At 47.5% G+C, this 15198-nt stretch overlaps 34 non-coding genes across 34 annotated transcripts; all 34 read right to left on the reverse strand.

Moving 5' to 3' along the window:
* Positions 1-778: 778 nt before the first annotated feature.
* On the reverse strand, positions 779-860 carry trnas-gcu (transfer RNA serine (anticodon GCU)). Its single transcript has one exon. It is a non-coding gene; the product is annotated as a tRNA-Ser (tRNA).
* Positions 861-1080: 220 nt separating this feature from the next.
* trnas-gcu (transfer RNA serine (anticodon GCU)) lies at positions 1081-1162 on the reverse strand. The gene has a single exon. It is a non-coding gene; the product is annotated as a tRNA-Ser (tRNA).
* A 226-nt stretch (positions 1163-1388) lies between these two features.
* trnas-gcu (transfer RNA serine (anticodon GCU)) lies at positions 1389-1470 on the reverse strand. The gene has a single exon. It is a non-coding gene; the product is annotated as a tRNA-Ser (tRNA).
* Positions 1471-2018: 548 nt separating this feature from the next.
* trnas-gcu (transfer RNA serine (anticodon GCU)) lies at positions 2019-2100 on the reverse strand. The gene has a single exon. It is a non-coding gene; the product is annotated as a tRNA-Ser (tRNA).
* Positions 2101-2333: 233 nt separating this feature from the next.
* Positions 2334-2415, reverse strand: trnas-gcu (transfer RNA serine (anticodon GCU)). Its single transcript has one exon. It is a non-coding gene; the product is annotated as a tRNA-Ser (tRNA).
* A 233-nt stretch (positions 2416-2648) lies between these two features.
* trnas-gcu (transfer RNA serine (anticodon GCU)) lies at positions 2649-2730 on the reverse strand. Its single transcript has one exon. It is a non-coding gene; the product is annotated as a tRNA-Ser (tRNA).
* Positions 2731-2956: 226 nt separating this feature from the next.
* Positions 2957-3038, reverse strand: trnas-gcu (transfer RNA serine (anticodon GCU)). Its single transcript has one exon. It is a non-coding gene; the product is annotated as a tRNA-Ser (tRNA).
* A 233-nt stretch (positions 3039-3271) lies between these two features.
* On the reverse strand, positions 3272-3353 carry trnas-gcu (transfer RNA serine (anticodon GCU)). Its single transcript has one exon. It is a non-coding gene; the product is annotated as a tRNA-Ser (tRNA).
* A 535-nt stretch (positions 3354-3888) lies between these two features.
* Positions 3889-3970, reverse strand: trnas-gcu (transfer RNA serine (anticodon GCU)). Its single transcript has one exon. It is a non-coding gene; the product is annotated as a tRNA-Ser (tRNA).
* Positions 3971-4203: 233 nt separating this feature from the next.
* trnas-gcu (transfer RNA serine (anticodon GCU)) lies at positions 4204-4285 on the reverse strand. The gene has a single exon. It is a non-coding gene; the product is annotated as a tRNA-Ser (tRNA).
* Positions 4286-4518: 233 nt separating this feature from the next.
* On the reverse strand, positions 4519-4600 carry trnas-gcu (transfer RNA serine (anticodon GCU)). The gene has a single exon. It is a non-coding gene; the product is annotated as a tRNA-Ser (tRNA).
* Positions 4601-5128: 528 nt separating this feature from the next.
* trnas-gcu (transfer RNA serine (anticodon GCU)) lies at positions 5129-5210 on the reverse strand. The gene has a single exon. It is a non-coding gene; the product is annotated as a tRNA-Ser (tRNA).
* A 220-nt stretch (positions 5211-5430) lies between these two features.
* Positions 5431-5512, reverse strand: trnas-gcu (transfer RNA serine (anticodon GCU)). The gene has a single exon. It is a non-coding gene; the product is annotated as a tRNA-Ser (tRNA).
* Positions 5513-6368: 856 nt separating this feature from the next.
* On the reverse strand, positions 6369-6450 carry trnas-gcu (transfer RNA serine (anticodon GCU)). Its single transcript has one exon. It is a non-coding gene; the product is annotated as a tRNA-Ser (tRNA).
* Positions 6451-6998: 548 nt separating this feature from the next.
* Positions 6999-7080, reverse strand: trnas-gcu (transfer RNA serine (anticodon GCU)). The gene has a single exon. It is a non-coding gene; the product is annotated as a tRNA-Ser (tRNA).
* Positions 7081-7615: 535 nt separating this feature from the next.
* Positions 7616-7697, reverse strand: trnas-gcu (transfer RNA serine (anticodon GCU)). Its single transcript has one exon. It is a non-coding gene; the product is annotated as a tRNA-Ser (tRNA).
* A 233-nt stretch (positions 7698-7930) lies between these two features.
* trnas-gcu (transfer RNA serine (anticodon GCU)) lies at positions 7931-8012 on the reverse strand. The gene has a single exon. It is a non-coding gene; the product is annotated as a tRNA-Ser (tRNA).
* A 233-nt stretch (positions 8013-8245) lies between these two features.
* Positions 8246-8327, reverse strand: trnas-gcu (transfer RNA serine (anticodon GCU)). Its single transcript has one exon. It is a non-coding gene; the product is annotated as a tRNA-Ser (tRNA).
* Positions 8328-8855: 528 nt separating this feature from the next.
* trnas-gcu (transfer RNA serine (anticodon GCU)) lies at positions 8856-8937 on the reverse strand. Its single transcript has one exon. It is a non-coding gene; the product is annotated as a tRNA-Ser (tRNA).
* Positions 8938-9157: 220 nt separating this feature from the next.
* trnas-gcu (transfer RNA serine (anticodon GCU)) lies at positions 9158-9239 on the reverse strand. The gene has a single exon. It is a non-coding gene; the product is annotated as a tRNA-Ser (tRNA).
* An 856-nt stretch (positions 9240-10095) lies between these two features.
* trnas-gcu (transfer RNA serine (anticodon GCU)) lies at positions 10096-10177 on the reverse strand. The gene has a single exon. It is a non-coding gene; the product is annotated as a tRNA-Ser (tRNA).
* Positions 10178-10725: 548 nt separating this feature from the next.
* trnas-gcu (transfer RNA serine (anticodon GCU)) lies at positions 10726-10807 on the reverse strand. Its single transcript has one exon. It is a non-coding gene; the product is annotated as a tRNA-Ser (tRNA).
* A 226-nt stretch (positions 10808-11033) lies between these two features.
* Positions 11034-11115, reverse strand: trnas-gcu (transfer RNA serine (anticodon GCU)). Its single transcript has one exon. It is a non-coding gene; the product is annotated as a tRNA-Ser (tRNA).
* Positions 11116-11348: 233 nt separating this feature from the next.
* Positions 11349-11430, reverse strand: trnas-gcu (transfer RNA serine (anticodon GCU)). The gene has a single exon. It is a non-coding gene; the product is annotated as a tRNA-Ser (tRNA).
* A 220-nt stretch (positions 11431-11650) lies between these two features.
* On the reverse strand, positions 11651-11732 carry trnas-gcu (transfer RNA serine (anticodon GCU)). The gene has a single exon. It is a non-coding gene; the product is annotated as a tRNA-Ser (tRNA).
* A 233-nt stretch (positions 11733-11965) lies between these two features.
* Positions 11966-12047, reverse strand: trnas-gcu (transfer RNA serine (anticodon GCU)). The gene has a single exon. It is a non-coding gene; the product is annotated as a tRNA-Ser (tRNA).
* Positions 12048-12280: 233 nt separating this feature from the next.
* trnas-gcu (transfer RNA serine (anticodon GCU)) lies at positions 12281-12362 on the reverse strand. The gene has a single exon. It is a non-coding gene; the product is annotated as a tRNA-Ser (tRNA).
* Positions 12363-12900: 538 nt separating this feature from the next.
* On the reverse strand, positions 12901-12982 carry trnas-gcu (transfer RNA serine (anticodon GCU)). The gene has a single exon. It is a non-coding gene; the product is annotated as a tRNA-Ser (tRNA).
* Positions 12983-13530: 548 nt separating this feature from the next.
* Positions 13531-13612, reverse strand: trnas-gcu (transfer RNA serine (anticodon GCU)). Its single transcript has one exon. It is a non-coding gene; the product is annotated as a tRNA-Ser (tRNA).
* A 226-nt stretch (positions 13613-13838) lies between these two features.
* trnas-gcu (transfer RNA serine (anticodon GCU)) lies at positions 13839-13920 on the reverse strand. Its single transcript has one exon. It is a non-coding gene; the product is annotated as a tRNA-Ser (tRNA).
* A 233-nt stretch (positions 13921-14153) lies between these two features.
* trnas-gcu (transfer RNA serine (anticodon GCU)) lies at positions 14154-14235 on the reverse strand. Its single transcript has one exon. It is a non-coding gene; the product is annotated as a tRNA-Ser (tRNA).
* Positions 14236-14455: 220 nt separating this feature from the next.
* On the reverse strand, positions 14456-14537 carry trnas-gcu (transfer RNA serine (anticodon GCU)). The gene has a single exon. It is a non-coding gene; the product is annotated as a tRNA-Ser (tRNA).
* Positions 14538-14770: 233 nt separating this feature from the next.
* On the reverse strand, positions 14771-14852 carry trnas-gcu (transfer RNA serine (anticodon GCU)). The gene has a single exon. It is a non-coding gene; the product is annotated as a tRNA-Ser (tRNA).
* Positions 14853-15085: 233 nt separating this feature from the next.
* trnas-gcu (transfer RNA serine (anticodon GCU)) lies at positions 15086-15167 on the reverse strand. Its single transcript has one exon. It is a non-coding gene; the product is annotated as a tRNA-Ser (tRNA).
* Between the last annotated feature and the right edge of the window lie 31 nt (positions 15168-15198).

A 15198-nucleotide genomic window follows, 5' to 3' on the forward strand; every position in this document is an offset into this window, starting at 1 on the left:
CAGGTGACGACAGGCACAATTGTGAAAAGGAATATTGTCAGGAGCTGAGGAAGGAATCAAAGAGTTGCTGGAAAGGCAGTGGTGGAGGGGGGCACTAAATATGAGCAGTAAGGGTTGAGGGACAGAAGAATTTCAATTGACATGTCATAAAGATAACTTGCCGACGAGGATGAGATTTGAACTCACGCGTGCAGAGCACAAGGGATTAGCAGTCCATCACCTTAACCACTCGGCCACCTCGTCATTTACAGCAAGTGGCCCACGGTGGTGAAAGAACCTTCCATTTCACAAAACATGGAGAAAAGCAGGTGACACCAGGCACAATTGTGAAAAGGAATATAGTCAGGAGCTGAGGAAGGAATCAAAGAGTTGCTGGAAAGGCAGTGGTGGAGGGGGGCACTAAATATGAGCAGTAAGGGTTGAGGGACAGAAGAATTTCAATTGACAAAGGTGGACATGTCATAAAGATAACTTGCCGACGAGGATGAGATTCGAACTCACGGGTGCAGAGCACAAAGGATTAGCAGTCCATCTCCTTAACCACTCGGCCACCTCGTCATTTACATCACTAGGCCCTCGGTGGTGAAAGAACCTTCCATTTCACAAAACATGGAGAAAAGCAGGTGACACCAGGCACAATTGTGAAAAGGAATATAGTCAGGAGCTGAGGAAGGAATCAAAGAGTTGCTGGAAAGGCAGTGGTGGAGGGGGGCACTAAGGGTTGAGGGACAGAAGAATTTCAATTGACAAAGGTGGACATGTCATAAAGATAACTTGCCGACGAGGATGAGATTCGAACTCACGCGTGCAGAGCACAATGGATTAGCAGTCCATCGCCTTAACCACTCGGCCACCTCGTCATTAACAGCACTTGGCCCACAGTGGTGAAAGAACCTTCCATTTCACAAAACATGGAGAAAAGCAGGTGACGACAGGCACAATTGTGAAATGGAATATAGTCAGGAGCTGAGGAAGGAATCAAAGAGTTGCTGGAAAGGCAGTGGTGGAGGGGGGCACTAAGGGTTGAGGGACAGAAGAATTTCAATTGACAAAGGTGGACATGTCATAAAGATACCTTGCCGACGAGGATGAGATTCGAACTCACGCGTGCAGAGCACAATGGATTAGCAGTCCATCGCCTTAACCACTCGGCCACCTCGTCATTTACAGCACTGGGCCCACGGTGGTGAAAGAACCTTCCATTTCACAAAACATGGAGAAAAGCAGGTGACGATAGGCACATTTGTGAAATGGAATATAGTCAGGAGCTGAGGAAGGAATCAAAGAGTTTCTGGAAAGGCAGTGGTGGAGGGGGGCACTAAATATGAGCAGTAAGGGACAGAAGAATTTCAATTGACAAAGGTGGACATGTCATAAAGATAACTTGCCGACGAGGATGAGATTCGAACTCACGCGTGCAGAGCACAATGGATTAGCAGTCCATCGCCTTAACCATTCGGCCACCTCGTCATTAACAGCACTTGGCCCACAGTGGTGAAAGAACCTTCCATTTCACAAAACATGGAGAAAAGCAGGTGACGACAGGCACAATTGTGAAATGGAATATAGTCAGGAGCTGAGGAAGGAATCAAAGAGTTGCTGGAAAGGCAGTGGTGGAGGGGGGCACTAAATATGAGCAGTAAGGGTTGAGGGACAGAAGAATTTCAATTGACAAAGGTGGACATGTCATAAAGATAACTTGCCGACGAGGATGAGATTCCAACTCACGCGTGCAGAGCACAATGGATTAGCAGTCCATCGCCTTAACCACTCGGCCACCTCGTCATTCACAGCACTGGGCCCACGGTGGTGAAAGAACCTTCTATTTCACAAAACATGGAGAAAAGCAGGTGACGATAGGCACAATTGTGAAATGGAATATAGTCAGGAGCTGAGGAAGGAATCAAAGAGTTTCTGGAAAGGCAGTGGTGGAGGGGGGCACTAAATATGAGCAGTAAGGGTTGAGGGACAGAAGAATTTCAATTGACAAAGGTGGACATGTCATAAAGATAACTTGCCGACGAGGATGAGATTCGAACTCACGCGTGCAGAGCACAATGGATTAGCAGTCCATCGCCTTAACCACTCGGCCACCTCGTCATTCACAGCACTGGGCCCACGGTGGTGAAAGAACCTTCCATTTCACAAAACATGGAGAAAAGCAGGTGACGATAGGCACAATTGTGAAATGGAATATAGTCAGGAGCTGAGGAAGGAATCAAAGAGTTTCTGGAAAGGCAGTGGTGGAGGGGGGCACTAAATATGAGCAGTAAGGGTTGAGGGACAGAAGAATTTCAATTGACAAAGGTGGACATGTCGTAAAGATAACTTGCCGACGAGGATGAGATTCGAACTCACGCGTGCAGCGCACAATGGATTAGCAGTCCATCGCCTTAACCACTCGGCCACCTCGTCATTAACAGCACTTGGCCCACAGTGGTGAAAGAACCTTCCATTTCACAAAACATGGAGAAAAGCAGGTGACGACAGGCACAATTGTGAAATGGAATATAGTCAGGAGCTGAGGAAGGAATCAAAGAGTTGCTGGAAAGGCAGTGGTGGAGGGGGGCACTAAATATGAGCAGTAAGGGTTGAGGGACAGAAGAATTTCAATTGACAAAGGTGGACATGTCATAAAGATAACTTGCCGACAAGGATGAGATTCGAACTCACGCGTGCAGAGCACAATGGATTAGCAGTCCATCGCCTTAACCACTCGGCCACCTCGTCATTAACAACACTTGGCCCACAGTGGTGAAAGAACCTTCCATTTCACAAAACATGGAGAAAAGCAGGTGACGACAGGCACAATTGTGAAAAAGAATATAGTCAGGAGCTGAGGAAGGAATCAAAGAGTTGCTGGAAAGGCAGTGGTGGAGGGGGGCACTAAATATGAGCAGTAAGGGACAGAAGAATTTCAATTGACATAGGTGGACATGTCATAAAGATAACTTGCCGACGAGGATGAGATTCGAACTCACGCGTGCAGAGCACAATGGATTAGCAGTCCATCGCCTTAACCACTCGGCCACCTCGTCATTTACAGCACTGGGCCCACGGTGGTGAAAGAACCTTCCATTTCACAAAACATGGAGAAAAGCAGGTGACGATAGGCACAATTGTGAAATGGAATATAGTCAGGAGCTGAGGAAGGAATCAAAGAGTTTCTGGAAAGGCAGTGGTGGAGGGGGGCACTAAATATGAGCAGTAAGGGTTGAGGGACAGAAGAATTTCAATTGACAAAGGTGGACATGTCATAAAGATAACTTGCCGACGAGGATGAGATTCGAACTCACGCGTGCAGAGCACAATGGATTAGCAGTCCATCGCCTTAACCACTCGGCCACCTCGTCATTCACAGCACTGGGCCCACGGTGGTGAAAGAACCTTCCATTTCACAAAACATGGAGAAAAGCAGGTGACGATAGGCACAATTGTGAAATGGAATATAGTCAGGAGCTGAGGAAGGAATCAAAGAGTTTCTGGAAAAGCAGTGGTGGAGGGGGGCACCAAGGGTTGAGGGACAGAAGAATTTCAATTGACAAAGGTGGACATGTCATAAAGATAACTTGCCGACGAGGATGAGATTCAAACTCACGCTTGCAGAGCACAATGGATTAGCAGTCCATCGCCTTAACCACTCGGCCACCTCGTCATTAACAGCACTTGGCCCACAGTGGTGAAAGAACCTTCCATTTCACAAAACATGGAGAAAAGCAGGTGACGACAGGCACAATTGTGAAATGGAATATAGTCAGGAGCTGAGGAAGGAATCAAAGAGTTGCTGGAAAGGCAGTGGTGGAGGGGGGCACTAAATATGAGCTGTAAGGGTTGAGGGACAAAAGAATTTCAATTGACAAAGGTGGACATGTCATAAAGATAACTTGCCGACGAGGATGAGATTCGAACTCACGCGTGCAGAGCACAATGGATTAGCAGTCCATCGCCTTAACCACTCGGCCACCTCGTCATTAACAGCACTTGGCCCACAGTGGTGAAAGAACCTTCCATTTCACAAAACATGGAGAAAAGCAGGTGACGACAGGCACAATTGTGAAAAAGAATATAGTCAGGAGCTGAGGAAGGAATCAAAGAGTTGCTGGAAAGGCAGTGGTGGAGGGGGGCACTAAATATGAGCAGTAAGGGTTGAGGGACAGAAGAATTTCAATTGACAAAGGTGGACATGTCATAAAGATAACTTGCCGACGAGGATGAGATTCGAACTCACGCGTGCAGAGCACAATGGATTAGCAGTCCATCGCCTTAACCACTCGGCCACCTCGTCATTCACAGCACTGGGCCCACGGTGGTGAAAGAACCTTCCATTTTACAAAACATGGAGAAAAGCAGGTGACGATAGGCACAATTGTGAAATGGAATATAGTCAGGAGCTGAGGAAGGAATCAAAGAGTTTCTGGAAAGGCAGTGGTGGAGGGGGGCACTAAATATGAGCAGTAAGGGTTGAGGGACAGAAGAATTTCAATTGACAAAGGTGGACATGTCATAAAGATAACTTGCCGACGAGGATGAGATTCGAACTCACGCGTGCAGAGCACAATGGATTAGCAGTCCATCACCTTAACCACTCGGCCACCTCGTCATTCACAGCACTGGGCCCACGGTGGTGAAAGAACCTTCCATTTCACAAAACATGGAGAAAAGCAGGTGACGATAGGCACAATTGTGAAATGGAATATAGTCAGGAGCTGAGGAAGGAATCAAAGAGTTGCTGGAAAGGCAGTGGTGGAGGGGGGCACTAAGGGTTGAGGGACAGAAGAATTTCAACTGACAAAGGTGGACATGTCATATAGATAACTTGCCGACGAGGATGAGATTCGAACTCACGCGTGCAGAGCACAACCGATTAGCAGTCCATCGGCTTAACCACTCGGCCACCTCGTCATTAACAACACTTGGCCCACAGTGGTGAAAGAACCTTCCATTTCACAAAACATGGAGAAAAGCAGGTGACGACAGGCACAATTGTGAAAAAGAATATAGTCAGGAGCTGAGGAAGGAATCAAAGAGTTGCTGGAAAGGCAGTGGTGGAGGGGGGCACTAAATATGAGCAGTAAGGGACAGAAGAATTTCAATTGACATAGGTGGACATGTCATAAAGATAACTTGCCGACGAGGATGAGATTCGAACTCACGCGTGCAGAGCACAATGGATTAGCAGTCCATCGCCTTAACCACTCGGCCACCTCGTCATTTACAGCACTGGGCCCACGGTGGTGAAAGAACCTTCCATTTCACAAAACATGGAGAAAAGCAGGTGACGATAGGCACAATTGTGAAATGGAATATAGTCAGGAGCTGAGGAAGGAATCAAAGAGTTGCTGGAAAGGCAGTGGTGGAGGGGGGCACTAAGGGTTGAGGGACAGAAGAATTTCAATTGACAAAGGTGGACATGTCATAAAGATACCTTGCCGACGAGGATGAGATTCGAACTCACGCGTGCAGAGCACAATGGATTAGCAGTCCATCGCCTTAACCACTCGGCCACCTCGTCATTTACAGCACTGGGCCCACGGTGGTGAAAGAACCTTCCATTTCACAAAACATGGAGAAAAGCAGGTGACGATAGGCACATTTGTGAAATGGAATATAGTCAGGAGCTGAGGAAGGAATCAAAGAGTTTCTGGAAAGGCAGTGGTGGAGGGGGGCACTAAATATGAGCAGTAAGGGACAGAAGAATTTCAATTGACAAAGGTGGACATGTCATAAAGATAACTTGCCGACGAGGATGAGATTCGAACTCACGCGTGCAGAGCACAATGGATTAGCAGCCCATCGCCTTAACCATTCGGCCACCTCGTCATTAACAGCACTTGGCCCACAGTGGTGAAAGAACCTTCCATTTCACAAAACATGGAGAAAAGCAGGTGACGACAGGCACAATTGTGAAATGGAATATAGTCAGGAGCTGAGGAAGGAATCAAAGAGTTGCTGGAAAGGCAGTGGTGGAGGGGGGCACTAAATATGAGCAGTAAGGGTTGAGGGACAGAAGAATTTCAATTGACAAAGGTGGACATGTCATAAAGATAACTTGCCGACGAGGATGAGATTCCAACTCACGCGTGCAGAGCACAATGGATTAGCAGTCCATCGCCTTAACCACTCGGCCACCTCGTCATTCACAGCACTGGGCCCACGGTGGTGAAAGAACCTTCCATTTCACAAAACATGGAGAAAAGCAGGTGACGATAGGCACAATTGTGAAATGGAATATAGTCAGGAGCTGAGGAAGGAATCAAAGAGTTTCTGGAAAGGCAGTGGTGGAGGGGGGCACTAAATATGAGCAGTAAGGGTTGAGGGACAGAAGAATTTCAATTGACAAAGGTGGACATGTCATAAAGATAACTTGCCGACGAGGATGAGATTCGAACTCACGCGTGCAGAGCACAATGGATTAGCAGTCCATCGCCTTAACCACTCGGCCACCTCGTCATTCACAGCACTGGGCCCACGGTGGTGAAAGAACCTTCCATTTCACAAAACATGGAGAAAAGCAGGTGACGATAGGCACAATTGTGAAATGGAATATAGTCAGGAGCTGAGGAAGGAATCAAAGAGTTTCTGGAAAGGCAGTGGTGGAGGGGGGCACTAAATATGAGCAGTAAGGGTTGAGGGACAGAAGAATTTCAATTGACAAAGGTGGACATGTCGTAAAGATAACTTGCCGACGAGGATGAGATTCGAACTCACGAGTGCAGCGCACAATGGATTAGCAGTCCATCGCCTTAACCACTCGGCCACCTCGTCATTAACAGCACTTGGCCCACAGTGGTGAAAGAACCTTCCATTTCACAAAACATGGAGAAAAGCAGGTGACGACAGGCACAATTGTGAAATGGAATATAGTCAGGAGCTGAGGAAGGAATCAAAGAGTTTCTGGAAAGGCAGTGGTGGAGGGGGGCACTAAATATGAGCAGTAAGGGTTGAGGGACAGAAGAATTTCAATTGACAAAGGTGGACATGTCATAAAGATAACTTGCCGACGAGGATGAGATTCGAACTCACGCGTGCAGAGCACAATGGATTAGCAGTCCATCGCCTTAACCACTCGGCCACCTCGTCATTCACAGCACTGGGCCCACGGTGGTGAAAGAACCTTCCATTTCACAAAACATGGAGAAAAGCAGGTGACGATAGGCACAATTGTGAAATGGAATATAGTCAGGAGCTGAGGAAGGAATCAAAGAGTTTCTGGAAAAGCAGTGGTGGAGGGGGGCACCAAGGGTTGAGGGACAGAAGAATTTCAATTGACAAAGGTGGACATGTCATAAAGATAACTTGCCGACGAGGATGAGATTCAAACTCACGCGTGCAGAGCACAATGGATTAGCAGTCCATCGCCTTAACCACTCGGCCACCTCGTCATTAACAGCACTTGGCCCACAGTGGTGAAAGAACCTTCCATTTCACAAAACATGGAGAAAAGCAGGTGACGACAGGCACAATTGTGAAATGGAATATAGTCAGGAGCTGAGGAAGGAATCAAAGAGTTGCTGGAAAGGCAGTGGTGGAGGGGGGCACTAAATATGAGCTGTAAGGGTTGAGGGACAAAAGAATTTCAATTGACAAAGGTGGACATGTCATAAAGATAACTTGCCGACGAGGATGAGATTCGAACTCACGCGTGCAGAGCACAATGGATTAGCAGTCCATCGCCTTAACCACTCGGCCACCTCGTCATTAACAGCACTTGGCCCACAGTGGTGAAAGAACCTTCCATTTCACAAAACATGGAGAAAAGCAGGTGACGACAGGCACAATTGTGAAAAAGAATATAGTCAGGAGCTGAGGAAGGAATCAAAGAGTTGCTGGAAAGGCAGTGGTGGAGGGGGGCACTAAATATGAGCAGTAAGGGTTGAGGGACAGAAGAATTTCAATTGACAAAGGTGGACATGTCGTAAAGATAACTTGCCGACGAGGATGAGATTCGAACTCACGCGTGCAGAGCACAATGGATTAGCAGTCCATCGCCTTAACCACTCGGCCACCTCGTCATTCACAGCACTGGGCCCACGGTGGTGAAAGAACCTTCCATTTTACAAAACATGGAGAAAAGCAGGTGACGATAGGCACAATTGTGAAATGGAATATAGTCAGGAGCTGAGGAAGGAATCAAAGAGTTTCTGGAAAGGCAGTGGTGGAGGGGGGCACTAAATATGAGCAGTAAGGGTTGAGGGACAGAAGAATTTCAATTGACAAAGGTGGACATGTCATAAAGATAACTTGCCGACGAGGATGAGATTCGAACTCACGCGTGCAGAGCACAATGGATTAGCAGTCCATCACCTTAACCACTCGGCCACCTCGTCATTCACAGCACTGGGCCCACGGTGGTGAAAGAACCTTCCATTTCACAAAACATGGAGAAAAGCAGGTGACGATAGGCACAATTGTGAAATGGAATATAGTCAGGAGCTGAGGAAGGAATCAAAGAGTTGCTGGAAAGGCAGTGGTGGAGGGGGGCACTAAGGGTTGAGGGACAGAAGAATTTCAACTGACAAAGGTGGACATGTCATATAGATAACTTGCCGACGAGGATGAGATTCGAACTCACGCGTGCAGAGCACAACCGATTAGCAGTCCATCGGCTTAACCACTCGGCCACCTCGTCATTAACAACACTTGGCCCACAGTGGTGAAAGAACCTTCCATTTCACAAAACATGGAGAAAAGCAGGTGACGACAGGCACAATTGTGAAAAAGAATATAGTCAGGAGCTGAGGAAGGAATCAAAGAGTTGCTGGAAAGGCAGTGGTGGAGGGGGGCACTAAATATGAGCAGTAAGGGACAGAAGAATTTCAATTGACATAGGTGGACATGTCATAAAGATAACTTGCCGACGAGGATGAGATTCGAACTCACGCGTGCAGAGCACAATGGATTAGCAGTCCATCGCCTTAACCACTCGGCCACCTCGTCATTTACAGCACTGGGCCCACGGTGGTGAAAGAACCTTCCATTTCACAAAACATGGAGAAAAGCAGGTGACGATAGGCACAATTGTGAAATGGAATATAGTCAGGAGCTGAGGAAGGAATCAAAGAGTTGCTGGAAAGGCAGTGGTGGAAGGGGGCACTAAGGGTTGAGGGACAGAAGAATTTCAATTGACAAAGGTGGACATGTCATAAAGATACCTTGCCGACGAGGATGAGATTCGAACTCACGCGTGCAGAGCACAATGGATTAGCAGTCCATCGCCTTAACCACTCGGCCACCTCGTCATTTACAGCACTGGGCCCACGGTGGTGAAAGAACCTTCCATTTCACAAAACATGGAGAAAAGCAGGTGACGATAGGCACATTTGTGAAATGGAATATAGTCAGGAGCTGAGGAAGGAATCAAAGAGTTTCTGGAAAGGCAGTGGTGGAGGGGGGCACTAAATATGAGCAGTAAGGGACAGAAGAATTTCAATTGACAAAGGTGGACATGTCATAAAGATAACTTGCCGACGAGGATGAGATTCGAACTCACGCGTGCAGAGCACAATGGATTAGCAGCCCATCGCCTTAACCATTCGGCCACCTCGTCATTAACAGCACTTGGCCCACAGTGGTGAAAGAACCTTCCATTTCACAAAACATGGAGAAAAGCAGGTGACGACAGGCACAATTGTGAAATGGAATATAGTCAGGAGCTGAGGAAGGAATCAAAGAGTTGCTGGAAAGGCAGTGGTGGAGGGGGGCACTAAATATGAGCAGTAAGGGTTGAGGGACAGAAGAATTTCAATTGACAAAGGTGGACATGTCATAAAGATAACTTGCCGACGAGGATGAGATTCCAACTCACGCGTGCAGAGCACAATGGATTAGCAGTCCATCGCCTTAACCACTCGGCCACCTCGTCATTCACAGCACTGGGCCCACGGTGGTGAAAGAACCTTCCATTTCACAAAACATGGAGAAAAGCAGGTGACGATAGGCACAATTGTGAAATGGAATATAGTCAGGAGCTGAGGAAGGAATCAAAGAGTTTCTGGAAAGGCAGTGGTGGAGGGGGGCACTAAATATGAGCAGTAAGGGTTGAGGGACAGAAGAATTTCAATTGACAAAGGTGGACATGTCATAAAGATAACTTGCCGACGAGGATGAGATTCGAACTCACGCGTGCAGAGCACAATGGATTAGCAGTCCATCGCCTTAACCACTCGGCCACCTCGTCATTCACAGCACTGGGCCCACGGTGGTGAAAGAACCTTCCATTTCACAAAACATGGAGAAAAGCAGGTGACGATAGGCACAATTGTGAAATGGAATATAGTCAGGAGCTGAGGAAGGAATCAAAGAGTTTCTGGAAAGGCAGTGGTGGAGGGGGGCACTAAATATGAGCAGTAAGGGTTGAGGGACAGAAGAATTTCAATTGACAAAGGTGGACATGTCGTAAAGATAACTTGCCGACGAGGATGAGATTCGAACTCACGAGTGCAGCGCACAATGGATTAGCAGTCCATCGCCTTAACCACTCGGCCACCTCGTCATTAACAGCACTTGGCCCACAGTGGTGAAAGAACCTTCCATTTCACAAAACATGGAGAAAAGCAGGTGACGACAGGCACAATTGTGAAATGGAATATAGTCAGGAGCTGAGGAAGGAATCAAAGAGTTGCTGGAAAGGCAGTGGTGGAGGGGGGCACTAAATATGAGCAGTAAGGGTTGAGGGACAGAAGAATTTCAATTGACAAAGGTGGACATGTCATAAAGATAACTTGCCGACGAGGATGAGATTCGAACTCACGCGTGCAGAGCACAATGGATTAGCAGTCCATCGCCTTAACCACTCGGCCACCTCGTCATTAACAACACTTGGCCCACAGTGGTGAAAGAACCTTCCATTTCACAAAACATGGAGAAAAGCAGGTGACGACAGGCACAATTGTGAAAAAGAATATAGTCAGGAGCTGAGGAAGGAATCAAAGAGTTGCTGGAAAGGCAGTGGTGGAGGGGGGCACTAAATATGAGCAGTAAGGGACAGAAGAATTTCAATTGACATAGGTGGACATGTCATAAAGATAACTTGCCGACGAGGATGAGATTCGAACTCACGCGTGCAGAGCACAATGGATTAGCAGTCCATCGCCTTAACCACTCGGCCACCTCGTCATTTACAGCACTGGGCCCACGGTGGTGAAAGAACCTTCCATTTCACAAAACATGGAGAAAAGCAGGTGACGATAGGCACAATTGTGAAATGGAATATAGTCAGGAGCTGAGGAAGGAATCAAAGAGTTTCTGGAAAGGCAGTGGTGGAGGGGGGCACTAAATATGAGCAGTAAGGGTTGAGGGACAGAAGAATTTCAATTGACAAAGGTGGACATGTCATAAAGATAACTTGCCGACGAGGATGAGATTCGAACTCACGCGTGCAGAGCACAATGGATTAGCAGTCCATCGCCTTAACCACTCGGCCACCTCGTCATTCACAGCACTGGGCCCACGGTGGTGAAAGAACCTTCCATTTCACAAAACATGGAGAAAAGCAGGTGACGATAGGCACAATTGTGAAATGGAATATAGTCAGGAGCTGAGGAAGGAATCAAAGAGTTTCTGGAAAAGCAGTGGTGGAGGGGGGCACCAAGGGTTGAGGGACAGAAGAATTTCAATTGACAAAGGTGGACATGTCATAAAGATAACTTGCCGACGAGGATGAGATTCGAACTCACGCGTGCAGAGCACAATGGATTAGCAGTCCATCGCCTTAACCACTCGGCCACCTCGTCATTAACAGCACTTGGCCCACAGTGGTGAAAGAACCTTCCATTTCACAAAACATGGAGAAAAGCAGGTGACGACAGGCACAATTGTGAAATGGAATATAGTCAGGAGCTGAGGAAGGAATCAAAGAGTTGCTGGAAAGGCAGTGGTGGAGGGGGGCACTAAATATGAGCTGTAAGGGTTGAGGGACAAAAGAATTTCAATTGACAAAGGTGGACATGTCATAAAGATAACTTGCCGACGAGGATGAGATTTGAACTCACGCGTGCAGAGCACAATGGATTAGCAGTCCATCGCCTTAACCACTCGGCCACCTCGTCATTCACAGCACTGGGCCCACGGTGGTGAAAGAACCTTCCATTTCACAAAACATGGAGAAAAGCAGGTGACGATAGGCACAATTGTGAAAAAGAATATAGTCAGGAGCTGAGGAAGGAATCAAAGAGTTGCTGGAAAGGCAGTGGTGGAGGGGGGCACTAAATATGAGCAGTAAGGGTTGAGGGACAGAAGAATTTCAATTGACAAAGGTGGACATGTCATAAAGATAACTTGCCGACGAGGATGAGATTCGAACTCACGCGTGCAGAGCACAATGGATTAGCAGTCCATCGCCTTAACCACTCGGCCACCTCGTCATTCACAGCACTGGGCCCACGGTGGTGAAAGAACCTTCCATTTCACAAAACATGGAGAAAAGCAGGTGACGATAGGCACAATTGTGAAATGGAATATAGTCAGGAGCTGAGGAAGGAATCAAAGAGTTTCTGGAAAGGCAGTGGTGGAGGGGGGCACTAAATATGAGCAGTAAGGGTTGAGGGTCAGAAGAATTTCAATTGACAAAGGTGGACATGTCGTAAAGATAACTTGCCGACGAGGATGAGATTCGAACTAACGCATGCAGAGCACAATGGATTAGCAGTCCATCGCCTTAACCACTCGGCCACCTCGTCATTTACAGCAAGTGGCCCACGGTGGTGAAAGAACCTTCCATTTCACAAAACATGGAGAAAAGCAGGTGACACCAGGCACAATTGTGAAAAGGAATATAGTCAGGAGCTGAGGAAGAAATCAAAGAGTTGCTGGAAAGGCAGTGGTGGAGGGGGGCACTAAATATGAGCAGTAAGGGTTGAGGGACAGAAGAATTTCAATTGACATGTCATAACGATAACTTGCCGACGAGGATGAGATTCGAACTCACGCGTGCAGAGCACAATGGATTAGCAGTCCATCGCCTTAACCACTCGGCCACCTCGTCATTAACAGCACTTGGCCCACAGTGGTGAAAGAACCTTCCATTTCACAAAACATGGAGAAAAGCAGGTGACGACAGGCACAATTGTGAAAAAGAATATAGTCAGGAGCTGAGGAAGGAATCAAAGAGTTGCTGGAAAGGCAGTGGTGGAGGGGGGCACTAAATATGAGCAGTAAGGGTTGAGGGACAGAAGAATTTCAATTGACAAAGGTGGACATGTCGTAAAGATAACTTGCCGACGAGGATGAGATTCGAACTCACGAGTGCAGCGCACAATGGATTAGCAGTCCATCGCCTTAACCACTCGGCCACCTCGTCATTAACAGCACTTGGCCCACAGTGGTGAAAGAACCTTCCATTTCACAAAACATGGAGAAAAGCAGGTGACGACAGGCACAATTGTGAAATGGAATATAGTCAGGAGCTGAGGAAGGAATCAAAGAGTTGCTGGAAAGGCAGTGGTGGAGGGGGGCACTAAATATGAGCAGTAAGGGTTGAGGGACAGAAGAATTTCAATTGACAAAGGTGGACATGTCATAAAGATAACTTGCAGACGAGGATGAGATTCGAACTCACGCGTGCAGAGCACAATGGATTAGCAGTCCATCGCCTTAACCACTCGGCCACCTCGTCATTAACAACACTTGGCCCACAGTGGTGAAAGAACCTTCCATTTCACAAAACATGGAGAAAAGCAGGTGACGACAGGCACAATTGTGAAAAAGAATATAGTCAGGAGCTGAGGAAGGAATCAAAGAGTTGCTGGAAAGGCAGTGGTGGAGGGGGGCACTAAATATGAGCAGTAAGGGACAGAAGAATTTCAATTGACATAGGTGGACATGTCATAAAGATAACTTGCCGACGAGGATGAGATTCGAACTCACGCGTGCAGAGCACAATGGATTAGCAGTCCATCGCCTTAACCACTCGGCCACCTCGTCATTTACAGCACTGGGCCCACGGTGGTGAAAGAACCTTCCATTTCACAAAACATGGAGAAAAGCAGGTGACGATAGGCACAATTGTGAAATGGAATATAGTCAGGAGCTGAGGAAGGAATCAAAGAGTTTCTGGAAAGGCAGTGGTGGAGGGGGGCACTAAATATGAGCAGTAAGGGTTGAGGGACAGAAGAATTTCAATTGACAAAGGTGGACATGTCATAAAGATAACTTGCCGACGAGGATGAGATTCGAACTCACGCGTGCAGAGCACAATGGATTAGCAGTCCATCGCCTTAACCACTCGGCCACCTCGTCATTCACAGCACTGGGCCCACGGTGGTGAAAGAACCTTCCATTTCACAAAACATGGAGAAAAGCAGGTGACGATAGGCACAATTGTGAAATGGAATATAGTCAGGAGCTGAGGAAGGAATCAAAGAGTTTCTGGAAAAGCAGTGGTGGAGGGGGGCACCAAGGGTTGAGGGACAGAAGAATTTCAATTGACAAAGGTGGACATGTCATAAAGATAACTTGCCGACGAGGATGAGATTCGAACTCACGCGTGCAGAGCACAATGGATTAGCAGTCCATCGCCTTAACCACTCGGCCACCTCGTCATTAACAGCACTTGGCCCACAGTGGTGAAAGAACCTTCCATTTCACAAAACATGGAGAAAAGCAGGTGACGACAGGCACAATTGTGAAATGGAATATAGTCAGGAGCTGAGGAAGGAATCAAAGAGTTGCTGGAAAGGCAGTGGTGGAGGGGGGCACTAAATATGAGCTGTAAGGGTTGAGGGACAAAAGAATTTCAATTGACAAAGGTGGACATGTCATAAAGATAACTTGCCGACGAGGATGAGATTTGAACTCACGCGTGCAGAGCACAATGGATTAGCAGTCCATCGCCTTAACCACTCGGCCACCTCGTCATTCACAGCACTGGGCCCACGGTGGTGAAAGAACCTTCCATTTCACAAAACATGGAGAAAAGCAGGTGACGATAGGCACAATTGTGAAAAAGAATATAGTCAGGAGCTGAGGAAGGAATCAAAGAGTTGCTGGAAAGGCAGTGGTGGAGGGGGGCACTAAATATGAGCAGTAAGGGTTGAGGGACAGAAGAATTTCAATTGACAAAGGTGGACATGTCATAAAGATAACTTGCCGACGAGGATGAGATTCGAACTCACGCGTGCAGAGCACAATGGATTAGCAGTCCATCGCCTTAACCACTCGGCCACCTCGTCATTCACAGCACTGGGCCCACGGTGGTGAAAG

Source organism: Osmerus mordax, chromosome 11 (genome assembly GCF_038355195.1).
Source record: "Osmerus mordax isolate fOsmMor3 chromosome 11, fOsmMor3.pri, whole genome shotgun sequence".
NCBI lineage: Eukaryota > Metazoa > Chordata > Actinopteri > Osmeriformes > Osmeridae > Osmerus > Osmerus mordax.